The 18,674-nt window shown below is 37.5% G+C and overlaps 1 pseudogene across 1 annotated transcript; it reads right to left on the reverse strand.

Moving 5' to 3' along the window:
• Positions 1 to 3,840: 3,840 nt before the first annotated feature.
• LOC308414298 (keratin, type II cytoskeletal 8-like) lies at positions 3,841 to 5,298 on the reverse strand (annotated as a pseudogene). The gene has a single exon. The product of its transcript is annotated as a keratin, type II cytoskeletal 8-like (transcript).
• Between the last annotated feature and the right edge of the window lie 13,376 nt (positions 5,299 to 18,674).

Genomic DNA, 18,674 nt, shown 5'->3' on the forward strand with positions numbered 1-18,674 from the left:
GGAGACACAGGAGCTCTCCCCTCCTGAGCTCACAGGTGAGTCGACAATCTACCCTCACTGACTATCTGGGGAGAGACCTCCAGGACCACTCTGGGCACAGGTATCACGGCACCATTTCAGTCTGTACCTTCAGGCCTCCATCTGCGCACAGAACTAGAGCTAGCCCACCTACATCAGAATTCACAGCCTGCTCATAGACAGCTGAACAAACAGGACCAATATCCCTCTGGAACCCACAGCCCACAGATATACAGGAGACACAAGTTCCATTAAGAGACAACAAAATCAACTAACATCAAAGATAAGAAGATGGCAAGAGGGAAACACAAGAATCTAAGGAACAGAAAACAAGACAACCTGGAAACACCAGAACCAAGCTCTCCCACCACAGCAAGTAGTATATATCTCAACATACCAGAAAAAGAAGATTTGGACTTAAAATCTTGCCTCATTCTGATGATAGAGGGCATCAGGAAGCACATGAACCTTTAAAAAATACATGAACCTTAAAAAAAAAAAAAAAAAAAAACAGGAGGCCACAGATAGCCCTTGGAGAAACACAGGGAAACACAAGCAAACAGATGAAGGAATTTAACAAAAACATTCAGGATCTAAACACAGACATGGAAACAATAATGAAAACACAGAGAGACAACCCTCAAGACAGAAAACATGGGAAAGAGGTCAGGAGTCATAGATGCAAGAATCACCAACAAAATACAAGAAATGAAAGAAAGACTCTCAGGGGCAGAAGATAACGGAGAAAGTGATGATACAATAGTCAGAGAAAATGTAAATATTAAAAAGCTCCTAACCCAAAAACAATCAGGCAATCCAAGACACAACATGTAGACCAAACTAAAATGGGCACAACCACTCTGGAAATCAGTCTAGTGGTTTCTCAGAAAATTGGATATAATGCTACCTGAGGTTCCAGCTATACTACTCCTCGGTATATACCCCAAAGAAGCTCTAACATATAACAAGGACACATGATACACCATGTTCACAGAAGCTTTACTTATAATAGCCAGAAACTGGAAAAATCCAGATACCTTTCAACAGAGGAATGGATACAGAAAGTGTGGTACATTTACATAATGGAGTACTAGTCAGCTATTAAAAACAATGATTTCATGAAATTCCTAGACAAATGGATGGAACTTGAAGCTATGACCCTGAGCGAGGTAACCCAGTAAAAAAAGAACACTCATGGTATGTACTCATTGATAAGCAGATACTAGAATAAAAGCTCAGAATACCCAAGAAACAACTCACAGAAATTATGAAGCTTAAAGAAAAGGAAGACCAGAAAGTGGATGCTTCAGTTCTTCTTAGAAGGGAGAACAAAACACTCATGGGAGGAAATAATGGGAAAAATAGAGGAGCAGGAATCGTGGAAAAGGTCATCCAAAGATGGCCTTATCTGGAGATCCATCCCATATGCAGCCACTAAATACACCCACTGTTGCTGATGCCAAGTAGTGCTTACTGGCGGGAATCTGATATGGATGCATCCTCAGAAGCTCTGCCAGATCCATACTGATACAAAAGCGGATGCTTTCAGGTAACCTTCGGACTAAAACCAGGGACCAAAATAAAGGAGCTATAGAAAGGACTGGAGGAGCTGAAAGGGTCTGCAACCCTTTGGGAAGAAGAAAAAAAAAAAGATCAACTAACCAAACCCATTACTGCTCCCTGGGACTAAAACACCAATCAATGAGTTCCTATGGAGAGACCCATGGCTCCATGTGCATGTGCAGCAGAGGATAGAATTCTCTGGCATTAATGGGAGAAGAGACTTTTGATCCAATGAAGGCTCATTTTCCCAGTGTAGGGGAATACAAAGGTGCTGCGGTAGGAGAGGGAAGTTGGGAGAGGGAGCACTTTCATTGAGACAATAGGAGGGGTAGGGGAGATGGGATTGGTGGAAAGAGGATAACACTTGAATTGTAAATACTGAGAATATCCAATGGGGGAACAAAAAAGAAGCAAGGAAAAAAAGAAAAATCTATCAAGATAAACTCTCAATCCTGAACATCTGTGCTCCAAATACAACGCACCCACATTCAGAAGAGAAACTCAACTAAAGCTCAAAGCACATCTTGTCCCATACACAATAATAGTGGGAGATTTTAACACCCTACTCTCTACTCTCATCAATGGACAGGTCATGGAATCAGGAACTGAAGAGATACACAGTGAAACTAACAGAAGTTATGAACCAAATGGATTTAACAAACATCTATAGAATATTTCATCCTAAAACAAAAAATATAGCCCATTCTCAGCACCTCATAGCACCTTCTCCAAAATTGACCACATAGTCGGTCACAAAACAGGCCTCAACAGATACAAGAAGATCGAAATAATCCTATGCCTCCTATCAGGCCACCATGGACTAAGACTGATCTTCAATAACAAAATAAACAACAAAAAGCCCACATAAACCTGGAAGCAGAACAGTGCTCTACTAAACAATAGCTTGGTCAAGGAAGAAATGAAGAAAGAAATCAAAGTCTTTTTATAATTTAACAAAAATGAAGGCACAACATTTCCAAACCTATGGGATATAATGAAAGCAGTCCTAAAAGGAAAACTCATAGCTCCGAGTGTCTCCAAAACGAAACTGGGGAGAAACAGTTTGACAGAGAAACAGCTTGACAGCACAGATTAAAGCTCTAGAACAAAAAGAAAAAAGCAGATAGGAGTAGATGGCAAGAAATAGTCAAACTTGGAGCTGAAATAATCAAATTGAAACAAAAAGAACTAAACAAAGAATAAACAAAAGCAAGGGCTGGTTCTTTGAGAAGAATCAACAAGATTGATAATCCCTTAGCCAGACTAATAAGTGGGCACAGAAAGAGTATCCAAATTAACAAAATCAGAAATTAAAGGGGAGACATAACAAGAGAAACTGAAGAAATTCAAGAAATCATCAGATCCTACTACAATAGCCTATACTCAACAAACCTGGAAAATCTGGATGAAATAGACAATTTTCTAGACAGATACCAGGTACTATAAAGTTAAATCAGTATCAGATAAACCATCTAAACAGCCCCGTAAGACCTAAAGAAATAGAACCACTCATCAAAAGTCTCCCAACCCCCTCCCCCCCAAAAAAAGATGCTCTAAGATCAAGAATCGACAAGACAAATTGGACCTCATGGAATTGAAAAGATTCTGTAAGGCTAAGGACACTGTCAAAAGGACAAAACAGCAGCAATCAGATTGGGAATAGATCTTTTCCAATCCTACATTTGACAGTGAGCTAATATCCAGTATATACAAAGAACTCAAAAAATTAGACTCTAGAGAATCAAATAATCATATTAAAAATGGGGAGGGAGCACCTTCATGGAGGCAATGGGAGGGGGAGTAGGGATTGGACTGGGGTAAAGCAGATAACATTTAAAATGTAAATACAGAGAACATTGAATTAAAAAAAAATAAAGAGTGATTTGGCAAAGGCTAGACACCTAGGAAGAATAGAGCTGTGTTACTTCAAAGTCCATGCTCTTAATCACTCTTCCTAGATTCTATTCAGATGCCTCCCCCAATAGGAGTTAAAGCACTAATAATTTTTATTGCCAACAATGAGAAAAGAAAACAACAACTATCAGTAAATGAACGATGTCCATTTATTTTTTATTTGTAATAGAACAAGCTGAGGCTTTATTTTATTCAAAATATTATCGCATTGGGTTTGGGTGGATGGCACGGACCGTTGGGATATCCCAGCTAGGAAATTCCTCCTAAGGTTGGCCAGAGGATTTGGGCTGACCCTCGGGTGGGTCTCTAGTTCTCCCACACTCTGGTAACGACTTCAGGGGCCATTCACTTGGACATGACATCTGAAGACTCAGACACCAGCTTCCCATCACGGGTTTTGATCTTCTTCACGACCACAGCCTTGGTTCGGCTGTAAGTGCTGGATCTCCCGATAGAACTGAAGCTGGGCTGGAAGGCGCTCACGCCATAGCTGAAACCAGGGCTATTGAGTCCCGCATAGGATGAGCTCAGTCCTCCTGAGTAGCCACTGGTGGTCTTCCTATGAATACTCATGTTCTGCATCCCAGACTCCAGCCTGCTCTCCTCGCCCTCCAGCAGCTTTCGGTAGGTGGCGATCTCGATGTCCAGAGCCAGCTTGATGTTCATCAGCTCCTGGTACTCCCGCAGCTGCCGGGCCATGTCCTGTTTGGCCCGCTGCAGAGCAGCCTCCAGCTCAGACAGCTTGTTATTGGTGTCCTTGATGGCCATCTCTCCACGCTGCTCTGCATCAGCAATGGCCGCCTCCAGGGTTGCCCTCTGGCCTTTGAGGGCCTCAATCTCTGCCGTCAGGCGGCTGATGTTGCGGTTCATCTAGATCTCTGTCTTTGTGCGGCGCAAATCATCTCCGTGTTTCCCAGCCAGGGTCTGCAGCTCCTAGTACTTAATCTGGTACATGGTTTCAGCCTTAGCCAGGCTGTGGTTGGCGATGTCCTCATACTGGGCACGAACTTCTGCAATGATGCCGTCCATGTCCAGGGAGTGGCTGTTGTCCATGGACAGGACCACGGTCGTGTCTGAGATCTGAGACTGCAGCTCACGGATCTCCTCTTCATGGATCTGCCAGAGGAAGTTGATCTCGTCGGTCAGCCCTTCCAGGCAGGACTCGAGTTCCACCTTTTTCATGTATGCTTCATCCACATCCTTCTTGATGAGGATGAAATCATTCTCCATCTCTGTGCGCTTGTTAATCTCATCCTCATACTTATTCTTGAAGTCCTCCACCAGGCCCTGCATGTTGCCAAGCTCCGCCTCAAGCTTCAGCTTCTCCTGGTCCAGGACTTCCAGCTGCCGGCGGAGGTTGTTGATGTAGGTCCCAAACATGTTGTCCATGTTGCTCCTTGATGTCTTCTGCTGCAGGCTCCACTTGGTCTCCAGCATCTTGTTCTGCTGCTCCAGGAAGCGCACCCTGTCAATGAAGGAGGAGAACTTGTTCAGGGATTTAATCTGCTCCTTCTCCTGAGTGCGCACAGCCTGGATGTTGGGGTCCACCTCCAGCTTCAAGGGGCTCAGCAGGCTCTGGTTCACCGTGACCACTGTGATGCCCCGGACACCAGACCCGCCAAAGCCGCCCAGTCCCACGCCGGTACCCAGGCTTCCCCGGAAGCTGCTGCTGCTGCTGCCCACCTGGGAAAAGCTGGAAGAGCTGACGCGGGCACCGGGTCCACTCGTGAACGAGCGGCTGCTGTAGGCCCGGGGACCGGAGGAAGACATCTTGTAGGATTTCTGAGTCACCCTGATAGACATGGTGAAGTCTGCAGTAAAGGCAGCGAACTGAAGACAGGTTCGAGAGCGAGCTGAGCAGCTGCTTCTAGACGGTCACGATGTCCATTTATAAGAAGAAAAATATTCTGTCACTCTATAAAGAAACATAAATATATAGCAATGTAAGAGAAATATCATACTTTAGAAAGTTCCCCATAACAATGCAATAAAACAAATTATGTTTAAGATAGGAAAAATTAAAGATGAGTTATGGTAGAAGAAAGAATACTCATTCTCTGTCTTATGTCCCCCCCCCCCCCCCCGCATGGTAGTAGTAAAATACTCTGATAAAAGCAACTTATGGTGAGGCAGCCTCTAGATGACCTTTTTTTCTTCAGTCCCTTCTCCGCACTTTGTTCCTCTATTTCTTCCCATGAGTATTTTGTTCTCCCTTCTAAGAAGAACTGAAGCATGCACATTTTGGTCTTCTTTCTTGAGCTTTATATGGTCTGTGAACTGTTTCTTGGGTATTCTGAGATTTTGGGGCTAGTATCCACTTATCAGTGAGTGCATACCATGTGTGTTCTTTTGTTACTAAGCTACCACACTCAGGATGATACCTTCAAGTTCCATCTATTTGCCTAGGAATTCCATTAAATCATTGTTTTTAATAGCTGAGTAGTACTCCATTGTGTAAATGTACCACACTTTCTGTATCAATTCCTGTGTTGAAGAACATCCGTGTTTTTTGTTTTGTTTTGTTTTGTTTTGTTTTTGCCAGCTATTATAAATAAAGCTGCTATGAACATGGTAGAGCATGTGTCCTTGTTATATGTTGGAACATCTCTTGGGTATATGCCCAGGAGTGGTTCTCAGGTAGTACTATGTCCAATTTACCTACCAGACTGATTTCCAGAGTGGTTTTATCAGTCCGAAATCCCACCAACAATGGAGCAGTGTCCAACATCTGCTGCCTCACCTGGGCATCCATCGAATATGCAGCCACCAAAGTCAGTCACTACTGGTGATGTCAAGAAGTGCTTACAGACACGAGCCTGATATGAATGTCTCCTGATGTCTCCTGATGGGCTCTTCCAGAGCCTTACTGATACAGATGAGGATGCTTGTAGCTAACTATTGGGTTAATCACAGGGACCCCAAAGGAGGAGCTAGAAAGAAGACTGAAGGAGCTAAAGGGGTTTGCAATCCCATAGAAAGAACAACAATATTAACCAACCAATCAGCTTCCCCAGACCTCCCAGGGACAAAAACACCAACCAATGTATATACATGGAGGGACCCATGGCTCCAGTTGTATATGTAGCAGAGGACAGATTTGTCTGGCATAAATAGGAGGGGAAGCTTTGAAGGCTCATTTACCCAGTTTTGAGGAATGGCAGATTGACGAAGTGGAGGTGCGTGGGTGGGAGAGGGAACGTCTTTATAGAAGCAGGGGAATGGAGAAGAGGGCATGGGAGAGAGGGAAAGGGAATAACATTTGAAATGTAAATGCACAAAATATTAAATAAAATAGAAGAAAAAGCATCTTAAGGAAGCTAGAATTTTAAAAATAGATTTATTTTTATTTTCATGTGTATAGATTATTTGCCTGATTGTATGTCTGTGTACCATGTGAATATCTGGGATCTGCAGAAGCCAGAAGAGGGAACTGGATCCCCTGCCAGAATTACAGACAGGTACGAGACATCATGTCAATGCTGAGAATTGAACCTATGCCTTTGGAAAAACAGAACAGGCTCTTAATGGCAGAACCATCAACTTTCAAGATCCCATGAATGATGTTTTTCAAAGTAACTAATATTTTAATTATTCGTAATTGAAAGTATGAGCCTTGATTGAATATGATATTGCAGCAAGTGTTTGAGAGAATTTGAATGCTCTATATTTTCTTTAATAAAGTTTTACTTAATAACATATCCCAATTTATTTAACTGCATTATCTCAATGACAATGCATAATATGTCAGGCATTAACAGTAATATCAACTCAGCATCCAGTATCTTTTTAAAGTCTCACATGATGGGAATTATCCCATCATTTCTTTAATTTTGAAATTTAATTTTACATGAAAATTATCTTATACAGCATTTTGAACCATAGTTGGTTAAATTATTTGCAGGTCAGAAAATCAGTTTGATGGGTCATAATCATTTATTTTTCCTTAAATTAATTAACTAGAATAAAATAAAAACCCAATGTGTCTCATTATAAGAACACATATGGTTTCAGAAATCTTGTTGCAATTACATAAAGGTGTATTGTGTGTTTAGACTGTAAGATAATTTCTCAGCTTGGATCATAGTCAGTTCGGAGTCAGAAGTTTCAAATTCATTGATTTAATGAACTCACTATACATCCACCTTTACAGTTCTTAAGCTTCATTTTTGCAATTATTTGAAGTGATTCTCACATTGTTTATCAATGCAGTACACATTACTACTGTCTAAGAGATTTACAGCACAATGTCTTAAAGAAGTGAAAGGTTTCAGGAAAGTTAATTTAGAACCCCCTCCAAAAAAAATCCATGGGAAATTTATAACTGATGGACAAATAAAAGACGATTTAATGTCAATAACAGTATTGCAAACGTTTCATAAACTGTCATCAGCTATATCATCATGTCTTTATCTTTATGATAACTTATTAAGATATTGAGTGTTTTGTTACATGGAGATAGATTTGCATTTTTCTACATGCTGATGGCCAGTTCAAACAGCATCATTTATTGAAAATGTTGCCTTTGTTTCTCTGGATGGTTTTAGCTCCTTTGTCAAAGATCAAGTGACCAAAAGTGAGTGGGTTCATTTCTGGGTCTTCAATTCTATTCCATTATCTACCTGCTTGTCTTTGTACCAGTACCATGCAGTTTTTATCATGATTTTATCTGTAATACAGCTTGAGGTCAGGGATGTTGATTCCTCCAGAAGTTCCATCGTATTTGGAAGAACAACCATATCAACCAACATGATTCCCCAAAGCTCCCAGGGACTAAGCCACCAACCACACAGTAAGTACATAGTGGGAGCCTATGACTTCAGCTGGATATGTAGCAGAGGACTGCCTTATTGAGCATCACTGGGAGGGGAATTCTTTGGCCTTATAAAGGCAGGATACCCCAGGGTAGGGATAGACTAGGGCACTGAGGCAGCGGTGGGTAGAGAGGTGGGGGAGAGCCCTCATAGAAACAGAGGGAGGGAAGGCAGGATAGATGGTTTGTGGAGGAGAAACTGGGAAGGACAAAAACATTTAAAATGTAAATAAACAAAATAACTAGTAAAAATATCCCCCACAAAGACATTGATTGAACACAGTGGCTACACTTTAAACCAACAAATCAGAGGTTCAAGTGTTAAATAAATTTCCTGAGTTGTCCTAATTAAAGCACAGGATATTTGCTTCCTTATTTCAGAAGTGAAAGCTGAAACCAAGTAGTTACAAAAACATGGTCCTGCTCTAGGCTCTGATTGACCTCATAAATCTGGAATGCATCACTAAAACTTTGCTTTTATATTCAATTAAGAAAGCTTTTATAGCCAAGGACATCTTGACACGGTTGAAAGGTTCTCTCCATTTTTGCTTCACAAATTTAGAGGCATAACCATTAGATACACAAATGTATAGTGCTGTTATGTCCTTCAGTTGCATTACCATCTTCATGTTATGAAAGAAACCTCTCTTGCCATGCAGCATTCTTTAGATAAAAATCTGTATGGTATAGTACTTTAGCCACTCCTGTTTGATTTTAATGCCAGTCTGCTAGATCCGTCGTTATTTTTTATTTAAAATATTCATATTTTTATAAAGTATTTTCGTATAGGCTGCATATAATAGGGTTTTGCGTTTTATTAATCTGATAGACTCTGCCATGTAATTAAGACATTTGGTCATTGACACTCAATATTTTCTTTAATGTGGTTAGGGTTAAGTCTGTCAACTTTCTATTCCATTGCTTTTCTTCCCTTTTATTCTCTTTTGGGGCCTATTTTGTGACTTGTTTGTTTCTGTGTCACTCATTTACTGGCTTGCTAGCTGTTATTCTTCCTTTGGTTGTTCAAACCCTGAACAACTACATATATATATGTATGCATGCATGTGTATGTATATGTATATATATGTACATATATATACATATATAATGCATTTATTTATTTCAACAGCCTAAAACATTGAGAACCTTTCACCAATATAACTAAAATTATTGCCCTATTCTTCTGAATCGAAGCTTTAAACTCAATGTTCTAGAATACACAGCAAGTAAGTTATAAGGAGAAAATATGTAATATGTGAGAAATATATTTATATATATATACATATATATACATTATACATATTATATATACAATATATATAATATATATTCTATGAACAATGTGCATGCCTGGTGCTTTTGGTGACCAGAGGAGCGCATTAGATCTCCTGTAGTTACAAATAGTTGTGAGTCACCAAGTAACTCCTGGAAATTGGACTTGATTATTTGAACAGAAATTCTTAACTGCTGAGGCATCTATTTAGCCCCCAATCAAACTGATATAAATTAGGAAATAGAACATTCCAGACAGCTGTTACATTAATAAAGGTATGGTGGTACAAAAGCACAAGTGAAATGAATTATGAAAATTGGCTTGGTGTAAATATAGATTATGTTACAGTAATGTAGTGTCTGAAGTAAACATGAACAATAGGACTTAACAATGGTTAAATTTGCATGGATGGCTGTTTAAGGATATATAACTTCAACTTCTCGAAATGAAGTGGAATACATTGTCTTCCTAATTCTTCCTTTGCAAACAATCAAATTAAATGTTTAAAATAAAAGATAACATTCAGAGCATTTGGACTTGGTGTAAAATGACATTTATTCCTCTTTTTTCAATGTATTCCTAAGTAACACAAGTAAGACTCTGGACATACTCTAGTTAACATTTGTGGGAGAACCTCAAAGGTTAAAACATGGAAGGCAAATTTTCTTGGGGACAAACTTGAGGTAAAACACAGAAACCCATTGTCTTCTGATGACCTATCCAGATGCACAAATAAATTCAGGCTCCAAATCTCTCAGTTCTCAACAAGGAAAAAGAATTCAGGCTTAATTTGTTGATAAAGTCATAGAATTTCTCACATTGGATAACCAAAGATTCAAGCCTAAAAATATCTTTATGTACAAGACATATCAACTGTGTGGTTGTTTAAATAAGAGCTTAACAATAACACCGCCATTGGACATAACAACATGGAAGAGAGAATAAAAGAATTTTCTTTAATCTTCTAATATAAATTTCTAGCTATGGATGTAGTTCTGTAGCAGAACACTTGTTTAAAATATATGACACCCCCTAGATTTAGTACCCAGCAATAAAAACAAGTATGTATGTGTGCATATACATGTGTATGCAACTACATGCAGACCATTTCCAGTTTTTTTTTTTTTTTTTTGCAAATGGCAGATACTTTTAAAATATAATATATTGAGAAAAAGGACAATTGAGACAAATAAATAAAGGAGATAAAAAGATATGGTATAATTTTACATATATAATGGTACATAAGCTTATGACATAAAAAACACATAAACTTAATAAGTAACACATCTAACTAAAGAAGAAAAAGGCTGATTAGAAAATGCAGAAACACAAGAATTTTCAACTTGAAGTGAGATTCAAGTTATGGAAAGAAGATCTATAATGGTGATGATAATTTAAAGGAATTTGAGTGGTGAATAAAGACAATCAAGAATGCTAGTGAAGCAGTGCAATGTCATACTTAATTATACTTGCCAGAGCTAGAGTCATGGTCACAATTTGCTGGATGTGATAACTAGAGAAAATTACTTTTCTTCTTAAGCTTCATTTTTTTATCTCTAAAGTGAATGATGATAAATCTTGCATTTAAATAGGGTTGTCTTAGTTACTTTTTTACTGCCATAAAGAGACATCATAAACAATGCAAGTCATAAGAAAAAAAGCACTTAATGTGGGGTGGGATGCTTACAGTTCAGAGGTTTACACCATGACCATCCTTACAGGAAACATAGCAGGAGACAGGTGGGCATGTTGCCAAAGCAGCAGCTGAATGTTTACATGTTGAGACAAAATCTCTCTCTCTCTCCCTCCTCCCTCCTCCCTCTCCCTGTCCCTCCCCCTGTCCCTCTTCCCCCAGCCCCCCCCCCCGTGTGTGTGTGTGTGTGTGTGTGTGTGTGAGAGAGAGAGAGAGAGAGAGAGAGAGAGAGAGAGAGAGAGAGAGAGAGAGAGAGAGAGAGAGAGAGAGAGAGAGAGAGAGAACAGAGAAACAGAGAGAGAGAGAGAGAGAGAGAGAGACAGATATGGGGAGGAAAAGACGGCAGGGGGAGCTAACTTAACCTGGCTTGGGTTTTTGAAACCTCAAAATCCACCCCAAGTAACACACCTCCTCCAACGAGACAACCCCCCCTAATTCTTCCCAAATTAGTTCCACCAACAAGCACCAAACATTCAAATACACACACTGATGGGGTGTATTCTCATTTACACGACCACAGGGTTATTTTTAAATGTCTTATTAATACTTTGAGAATGTTATACAATAGATTTTGAGCATATTTACCTCAGTTCCTTCCCATAAGTTTACCCATATCCATTCTCATACCATTCCTACCCTTTTAAATTTATGTTCTCTTAATTTTTAAGGAAATTCTTTGACCCTAATTTGTGCTACCTATATCATTCTGGGTGTGAGTCAAGCCGTACCCTTAAAGAAAATTGACTTTTTATTCTCTCAGAAACCATTTATAATGTAGACCTCTTAAGCTAGGGATGGAGCCTCGTGATCCCCTCTTCACTTCATTTGTAATGCTTACTGCCGTGACTTTGTGCAGACAACCATAGCCGCTTTGAGTGCATTGGTCCTGTAATGTCCAGAAGACAGTTTTGCTTCAGTCTTCCTTTCCTCTTCCTTGGTGGTCCCTCAGCTTTAGCACGTACAGCAGGTGATCAGAATTTCACTGGTACTTATTCTCTGTACTTTGATCAGATAATTATAGGTTTGTGCATTAACTGCCATCTGCTGCACAAAATCTCGAATAGCCCGAGAGCTGCATTAATGTATAGGTATAGAGATACAAATTAGAGGGCTGTTTAATATGATGTCCATCTAGCAGAAGAGCAGTAAATTCTTCCCTGAGGCTATGTGAGTTAATTCACTAACCTTATGTTCTTGGTCATAAACTGGGTTATTAGAATGAATAAAGAAAATACTGTAAAGTTATTTAATATAATATTTACAAATAGTAAAGAAGAAACATTAGCTTCTTTTATAATCCTAACTGCATCTTTGTATAGTCTCAGCATATTAATTGAGCTACTAATAACATGTATATTTATAATTTTCTAAATTGTATTTATTATTTTATTTTATGTATATTTGTGTGTGTCTCTGTGTGCTTATGTGTTATATTCATATGTAGACACATGGATTTGTATGGAGACCTGAGATCAAACTTGAGTGCCCATTATGAAAAAAAGCAAGGTCAAGAGCAGCAACAATATATGAACAGAAGCACCAATATTTAGAAGGCAGATTGGCAGAATGGGAATTTAGGGGAAGAATAGTGGTGGGTTCTTTTCTTTTTAACCAAATTTCAGTACCAGATATGAATTCTTTCCTGTGGATAAGACTGCAAATTCAATCTAGTTGTTTGCCTCTTTTCAGTCATATGGACAAATGTTTCCTGACTAGTCAGTATAGTACATACTGGGTCTAGTGCTGGATGAGACCATTGATATCACCTTCAGCCACCTGTATAGCACCTTCTGACACTCTGAATACTAGTTAGCTGTGTAAAACTTTCTCAATCAGTTTTACATTAATTTCTCCACATCAAGCTGCCCACCTGTCTTCACATATTGGGTCTCACTACATAGTTAAGACTGGAGAACTAGGCAGAACTGGATTCCCAAATAATGAAGAAAATAATGGCTTATTTTATGCTTGTGATTGAATAGGCATTTCCAGAAGACAAATTTAATCCTGCCTGTAACAGAGATTTCTATGTCCTTTACAATTGATTGGCAAGAGTTCCACTTTTATTATTATCTTATTTTTACTGATAAAGTTATAAACTCAGTATCTTATAATTCAAAATCTTTCTTAATCACTCTGGTTACTGAAAAATCCAAGATCACTTGAGATTTGGTCTTTAGTGAGGCCTTACTTTCTGGCTTACAAATGTTGAGTTCTTAACGTTTCCTCACACAGACTAAGGGTGTAGGGTCACTTCTCATTTCATCCCCATGTGTTGCAAGATGTGAAAAATCTCCCTGAAGGATCTTAATTTTTCAAAAACATTTTGATTATGTTTGCTTATTTAGTTATTTATGTGTGTATTTGAGGCATCTATATGTTGTAGTGACTTGTGGAGTTCACAGGTCAAATTGTACTTGTAGGGATCAGTTCTTTCCTTCCACTATGTCGATTCAAAAAACTAAATTCAGATCCCATATTTGGTGACAAGAATCTTTACATGTTGAATTATCTCTTTAGCCCTTTAGTCCTTCTGATAAGTGCGGACACTAGTTGGGCATTGTGGTTTACACTTTTAATTTCAATGAGTTTGAAGACAATAAGGGCCTCAAAGAGAACCCTGTCTCAGGAAAAATATCAAGGAAAAAAACAAATAAATAAATAATGACAGACTACAGGCTCAGAGATTATTTCCCAGAGAAATCTTCATATAACAGATAATGAGGTTGGTACCCTTATCTGTGGATACATTCTTGCAGAAAAAAATATAGCCAGACAGAATATTCATAACTAATACAATCAATGTTTCTTAAATGTTTTTCTCATAAACCCATCCAATGTCAAAAGTTACTAGTAACAAAATTATAATGCCAAGCATCCAGTCATAGCTCCATCTCTACAGTTCATCACTCAAAACGTTAGGATAATATGTATGGATCTTTGCTCATGACTGATGGAGGTAGTTCCCATTCTTACAACTGTTTTCTGGGCCATATTTATCAAAATACTCTCCAAAGAATATGCAGAATGAGTGAGAGCCTTACAAATATTTTTGGATCTCAACTGAATTCTGGCTTTCATTTGAAATCACAATTGTACTTCTCTAAAATGGTGTTGTTGTTTATTCACATGCCCATATAATACAGTCTATAAGGACATTACCTTTACAATTTATTCAGCTTTCAGTTGTGACTTTCAACCTTTTATTTAAAGCCTTCATAATGTCAAGCCATTATGGAAATTTTCCTTTCTGGTCACTGTCATCTATGTCACCTAAGGCCTCTGTGCCAAGATCCTTCAATTTTTAAACACGGCTACTGAGTTCATAGCTTTCAGATTTTGAGATAATCTCCTGAACCCAGAGGCAGGATTCAAAGGTTTAATATAGCTGATAATGGCCTGGAACTTCTGATCCTCTTGTATGTTCTCCCTAAGACTATAGACTTGGTCTACCATGACTCAAACACGGTTCTCTCTACACAAGAGCATATGTGTTGCTAAGGTCCAAATACAGGGCATCAGAGATGCTTAGCGTGCTACTGACTGACCTATGTCCTCATCCTCATATTTGTAGTTATTTTTTAAGTTATTATATCAAAAGTTCTATTTTCATACTGGCTGACTCTTATGATTACATGAGTCATGTATTTAATAACATTAGAAATGTGACTAATACAAACAATTTTTTCTCAGTCTGTATGAGTCAATCATTCCAAGAATTGTTATCAGCACTTCTGTATCACTCAGAAACAGTGTAGTGTACCCTTCATTCATGATTTTTCCTTTTCCTTACTTCAATCTCAAATCCACTCAGCATAATAGTTGGACCAATCTCCTTATGATCATAGATATTCCTCATCAATTTTTCTCTATCTTGTCCCCATTCCTTCAGCTGTTCCCTTTTGTTACATGTCTTCTTATACAGCATCAATTCCATGACTCATCATTTGAATAATTTATAATGTATTATTTCCAGTACAAATGACACTATTCAGAAACCTCACCATATTTTGTTTTAAGTTCAAGTCACTATCTCAAATCTCCCCTTCAAAATGTGAAATTCTTGAATCCCTCTCTCATTTTGAACTGTGTTGAAAACAACTCAGACAAAATGTTGAACAAGTAGTTGAATGTCCTACATTGGATTACAGGTGTTTAGTTTGAATATAATGTGACACTCATTTGAGTATATGTTAATTGAAGCCATAAGAATGACTATAAAATGAAATGGCAGTGAAGTTTTTTTGAACAAATGACCATGCAGAAATTAATAATGGTAAAAAATCTCATATTAAAAGGCTGAAAGAAACATTTTTGAAAAAATGTCTCATTCTCAGTACAAAAGGTACATGTTTATTTCAATCCCCAAAGACTTAATTATACTTTCCAACAAGGAAAAAGAACTCAGGCTAATCCTGCCATATGATATATACCCATGGTCTTCATGTCTTTGTTCAGCCACTTTCCCACATCAGTTCAGCTTTCTGCTCCATCCCTCCAGTAAAACAAAAGTGGTTAACATCACTACCGTCACCAAATAAAAGAGACACTGAATTCACTATTTGACCTTTCATCTGTGAGTCTTGCAGCTACACTCTATAAAACTTGAAACATTATTTTCATTTAACTTCTACAACCCGATCATTTTTTCCATCTCTCTTCCCTTGAGGCTCATCTTCCTCTTCCCAGCCATTACATGTCAGACTTAATCAATGTTTGTTCATAAACTCTACAAGCTTCCCATTCTGTAATATTCCCCACGGCTTCAATTAGTACATATTCTCAAGTGAGTGAAAAAATATTCATCCCAGACATCTTTAATCAAAAGCAGGATACTTAACTACAGGATCCACATCTTTTTTGCCCTGTTTAAAGTAACTTCAGGCCAATCCTGAATAACACATTCACACACACACACAAACACACAAACACACACACACACACACACACACACACACACACACACACACACCAAAAATTTCCTCTTCCAGGACTGTTTATTTTAGGAACACTCAAACTCTCTTTTATATTCTTCACTAGTTCTAAAAATTAAATTATTAAAAAATGATAAACTCATTTCAACTTTAGAGTGACAGGAAGGTGAGCATTATAATGTTTGTTCTCACAGCTAGAAATGCATTACAAAAATAGATTAAACCATGGAATTAAAGGAAATGTGTTCCTTTATATTTCTTCTGTGAATTACATAAATTGGGAGAGTCTGAATATAAACATCTACCAAAATTAGCCTTCTCCTTACTTATTATTGAACAATAAAGGTATTTGTTGTTCATGGTGTAAAGTTGACTTGGAAGTAGTTTATAAAGCTCAATATGACTTCTACTGTGGCTTTACTAAATACCAAGGTTTGTTATTGTTGCTGAAGAACTTAATGTGACTTAAATTATATAGTCTCTTTACTCAGATAATGAAATGCATTTGTTTATTTTGGTTAGCTGCCTTGAGTAGTAATTGTTGTTGAAATCATTATTAACCATGTCCATAGTAATTCATATACATACACAGAGAGTTTGCCATATGTATCTGCCATAATTATATGTATGTATATATATATATATATATATATATATATATATATATATATATATATATATATATATATATATGTCATACATGTTACATCTATGTATATGAAATTTTTGAACTTGGGTCTTGCTATATATTCAAAGTCTTGGGCTCAAATGATCCTCATTCTTTAAGATGAGTTCCACTATGCTATGCATTATATTATTTGTTTATCAGATCTATGGCACTGATAATATAAATTATACCTTTCTATTTGGTATCCTAATAGAGAAAAACTTCTTCTAAGAACAACATACCCAATGCAAGACAGTATTAGAACTAACAAGTCCACACTGGCATTGTAACTTATAGATGATTGTATATTCTTTTTAATGAAAAATGCAATCTATGCATGAACCTAGAAAAATAAAAATCCACGATAGCTTGGAATCAAACTGATGAGGCAGCTGCCTTGAAATGAGAAAAGGAAAATTGCCATTTGCCCACATTTCTTTCATTCACTGCTGGGTAAAAATAGCAACACATTTTTAATTACCATTTCTTACTAGAAAAGTGGAAATATTAGCCTCCAGACACACACTTGATCAAAAACCAGATGGTGGGAAATATCCACATGAGTTAAAGTAGAGTGGAAACCATTCTGACTAACATGATTTGGAGGCATCAGATGCGTAGAAGGAATTCACATAATGACTTCAGGAGAAAGGAAGAGAAGACACAACTCAACTACTTAGCCTCTGAAAATCTCAGGTATGTTTGAGAAAATAATACCCCATCCATAATGGCAAAATGCACATCTTATTTGAGAAAATGGATAAAAAATCATGGGCTGTCATTTTGAGCATCAAATGTAAAATTCCTCCTTTAAATGGACATGATTTGAGACCTCTTTTTCAAAGAGAGTTGTAACAGACAGGGGTGCAGTACAATACAGAGCTATTAACAGAGTCTCCCAAACACACTGGGATCTTTCTTAGGCCTTCCACTTTCTCTTCAATATAATCACCATCCTTCAAGGTTCGCTGAAGTATTAAAACCTGAGAGTAACAGTGTGTAGCAAGGTAAAAACTTAAGCAAGAACCAATGCAACCTTTCTTTTTCTTTTTCTTTTTTTTCTAAACCTTGATCACAAAAGAAGGAAAGAAAGGAACAAAGAGACAACACAAGAAAAAAAAAAAAAGAAAACCATCATCTTTATTACTTTTTTTGAAGTATGTATAGTAAAGTGTAATTATAAAAATACATGGTAAAATTAAACTATTTTTAGTAATAGACTATTACTAACAGGAAACTTGTTTGAATCTTTCTGTGAAAACTTCTACAAGAGTAGAACTTTGCCACTTCCCAAGTCAGTCTTGCCTGTGATTAGACCAAAGTATTCCATTAGTAACCAATGGAAGCTTTTCTCTTCATGTAAATTATAGTCTTCTGAGTGCCCACACCATCTTCTACCTCAACTCCTTTTGAAAATTTTGTGACAAATACATTCATGCAAAATTAAAATCCTCCATGTATGCTTATATGTTCATTTTGTTTGGAAAACAAATGACTCATTTTTTATCTACATTTTATGTCTTCTTGATATTATTTACAATTTTTAAAAAATACAATCTAGATATGAAAAATGAATTATATGGATCATTGGGATCATTTTCTTAGGTATTAATAATGCAATTTATTATTTTGTTTGCATTTTAAAAACTGTATAGGTTTATTGATTAGTCAAATACTTGTTCTAAAACCAGATGATCTACAACTTAAAGTCATTTATTTAGCCATTAACACAGAATTGTATTTTACATGCTTGAAGCATAAGAAAACCCATTCCCTGGTGCAATGCTTGTATATAGACTTAG

Source organism: Micromys minutus (assembly GCF_963924665.1).
Source record: "Micromys minutus genome assembly, chromosome: X".
Taxonomy (NCBI): Eukaryota; Metazoa; Chordata; class Mammalia; order Rodentia; family Muridae; genus Micromys; species Micromys minutus.